The following is a 3699-nucleotide window of genomic DNA, read 5'->3' as shown; positions in this document are numbered from 1 at the left end:
TGTGCGCACACGTGCATGTGTGCGTGGGTGTACCATTTTCTATTCTGTGGTAGCAAAGTTTGGAGAGAATAAAACCCATAAAAAAGAGAATCTAAAGTTCCAGCAGCCTTAGATTTGACATGTTTTCTGTTGGTGTATTTCTGTTTCAGCTGAATGGAATAAGGCATACCTGAAGAGTTCAATTAGTTTCTGCTTCTGCAATGTAAATAAATTTCTCATTTTCATTCAATTCTCTGGTAGATATTTAGGAATAGGAAAGTACTCAAATGAATAGTTTTGTATAATAATAATAATAATAATAATAGTAATGATGATAATTATTACTATAATAGTAATAATAATTATTACTATTTTTACTTACTACCACCATTCATTGGTCATTTAAATTTGTGAGACTGTACTAAATTCATAGTATCAAATATTACTCTTTCCAATATCTCTTTATTGAGGTATTATTTTCTCCAATTAAAGAAAAAAACAGGTTCAGATAGATTCAGTTACATGACCATTCATGTATCTATTAAGTAGCAGAGCTGGGAAAAAATTTAAGTATCTATATTATGTTTTGGAAATATTGATTGTTAATTTCCATCAAGTAAGCATCCGAGTAACGTCTGCTTAAGAAAGAATGAAGTTTGCATATATTATAGAGGAGTTATATATGAACATATTTCATTTTATAAAAAGTAGAAATAAAATTTTAATAATTCTCATGAATTTTCACTTAAAGTGTTTTGAAAGGGACTGTTAACGCTCCTTGTTCTCTGCTACATTGTTCTAAAAAGGCTTTTTTTAAAAAAAATATATAAATTTCAATGAATTGCTACTTTTTTCATAAGCAAACCAGTCTCTCCAGCACTAAAGAATATTTTTAAAAAGAAATAGTAATAGAATGAACTATAAGATAATTGCATATAATATTGACAAAAGCAAAAGATTAGAAATATTCTCTAAGGATTCTTTAAATATGGCAAATCTAGTACTCCAAAGAAAACAAATGACTTGTTTTCTCTGCTTTATTTGCATAAAGGGCTATAGGTCATACCTACACATCCTTGGCCTATTTAGATCTATTCTAGATGGTTAAAACCAAAATTTAACAGATGACTTGTCCCTCACATAGGTGAAAGTGATGAAAATACAGACTGACATCTCATCTTAAAACACTTTCACTTATAAATGTGACCTCTGAATAGACAGTAAGTAGACATATGTGACCAAAAACTCTGTAAACAAGTACTCAAAGCAGTTTTACGTAATTCGATTAGCAAATGGAATAGATCTGAACCCCAATTATGGCAGAAATTAGCAACTTTTGCAGATATGAAAAAAAGTAATGTAATATATTCTAAGGAAAATAAGCTCCACCACAAAGGCCAAGATAATGTTTTTTGCGATATAATCCAGCCTCCAATTCTCCCTTCTCTCAGAAGGCCTTGCACAAGCTGCTTGTAGAAGGCATTAGATACAATCATGCTCGAATCTTGTATCAGGACTGTGTGGTAAATGTCTAGTTTTGCTACGTTAGGAAAACTGATAGCCACTAGAAATAGTGTTGATACCAAAAGTAGATACTGTTTTCTGATGGTTGGTATAAACTGGGCATAAGCCTGATGGCTAAAACGGGCTGTTTTCATCAGTATTCTGGCCAAAGCCAGAAAAATCCCAATAAGAACAGCTGGACTTCATTACATTGTTTGTGAGCTAAGAGCTGGGACACTTGCTTCCTCTAGCTATAATTTTTTTCACCCTAAACATGAGAAATCAAAATGTTTCATGTTTCTATATCAAAGAAAAACCATTTACAATGTCAATATGAAGATTAGGCTATATGACCTCATTCTAGTGCATCCCTGATGTGAAATGTTTAAGGGCAACAATCAGGCATATATTGGTCCTATTTCCATTCTTGCATTTTCCTGATGGCAATGTTTTTGGTGAAGCCGATTTTTAGGACTTTTTATAGAAATTTTCTTTTGTGGTTAGCCCCTTCTTTATAATTTGAGCACTCCTGGTCAGACTTTATTTTAAAACAATTGAGATCAACTAATATTTTACCATAAACTCTTCATGGTTTCATTTTATCAAACATAATTCTCAAAACTAAATTTCTAATGACACTAGAGCATCATCAATTATGATTTTTAAGGGGAAAAAAATTCACTTGCAGGATAAAATTATTTAAAATAGAATGAATAAAGCTCTAATTTAAATATGAAATGTGAAAATAGTTCACTTATCTCTAAAATAGTACACTGAAAGTTAATTTCAGAATATATTGTCTACTCCAATTACGTATTTCAAGATCTTTGTGTTTCTAACTCTTTAATGCTGTACTACACTAGCTAAGATATTAAACAAACCAATAATTTTACTACTAAATCAAACACTAAGATCCCATCATGCAAAAGGTGTCTTAAATCCTCCAAAGATATCCAAATTTATTTCTTTAAAATAACTTTATTGTTTAAGTAATGGGACAATTTAAAAATATCAACTCAGACTCTTAACAGAAGAAAATGACCTAACTCAGAACCCAAAATGAAAATATAGGTTGTTATGATACTGTCTCTATAAACTCTGCCATATGAATATTGCATTAATTTTCTACTTTTTTTCCTATCTCTGCTAAAAGGAAAAATATTTTCCAGTATTGTTTAATTTTGAAAAATAAAGCAGTGTTCCAAGAGAAGAGAGTGAAGGTGGAAAACAGAGATATGAGCAGTAAATCTGCATTGGTTATTCATTCTAAGAAATGGAGAAATTATAATCTTTTGTTTTATTTTTGGGGGAGGCAAGTATGATTATCAATGAAAATTGGTAACTAGTGTTTTACTTTGATTTCAAATAAAAACTCTATTTACATTTATCTCCTGCCAATCTACTTTCTTGATTACTTCTTTTTTGTCCTACCTTTTATTTATCACATCTCAAAATCGAAGGTTGTTTTAATATTTACCTATTTTTTTGTTCTTTCATCTAAAAGTCTTTTTAAATTTTAGTGTTTCATAACCATATGATTTTCCTACTCAGTCACTTGTATAATATTTCTATTTTTTAAATAATAACTCGGGGAAAATACTACCCAAACCATATGAAGTGATTCAATTTAGTCTTTCAAAAAGGATCTTAATATTGAAAATGTATTACTGTTTTAAAACAGTTTATTAAACTTACATACAAATTAAAAGTACCCTAAGCACTAAAAAACATGTTTTGCTTTCTATACGTAACAGAAACTATTTAAAATATAATCACTCCATTCATGAACTTAATTATTTAAGTTGACATTCATACCATGTTTAGCGCATACTGCAGAAAATTATGACTTTTGGGTGATCGGCAATAACTAAAATAAAAACAAACAAAATTTATTTTGCACCGCCAGTAAATAAAACATTGTAGTACCTAGGTATGACCAGAATTAAACAGAGAAATATTGGTTAGTAGATATATAGTTAATACTCCAACTTTGTGATAAATTCAACCTAGACATCAGAGCTGCACAAAAGACCAAACAGTTATAATTTACCAAGGCTAGTTTGACAGTACAACAGTTAAAGTCACCCAAGCTGTAAACAGACAATGTATGGCATCTCTTTAATTAGAGTTTAAATCTGCTCATCTCGATGCAGTAATAAACTGAGAATGCCAGGTTATGCGCTCTTTGGAAAGACGGTTATTGTACATAATACATGT

The sequence above is a fragment of the Pteropus vampyrus genome, unplaced genomic scaffold (assembly GCF_000151845.1).
Source record: "Pteropus vampyrus isolate Shadow unplaced genomic scaffold, Pvam_2.0 Scaffold242, whole genome shotgun sequence".
NCBI lineage: Eukaryota > Metazoa > Chordata > Mammalia > Chiroptera > Pteropodidae > Pteropus > Pteropus vampyrus.
This window is presented reverse-complemented; position numbering follows the sequence as displayed.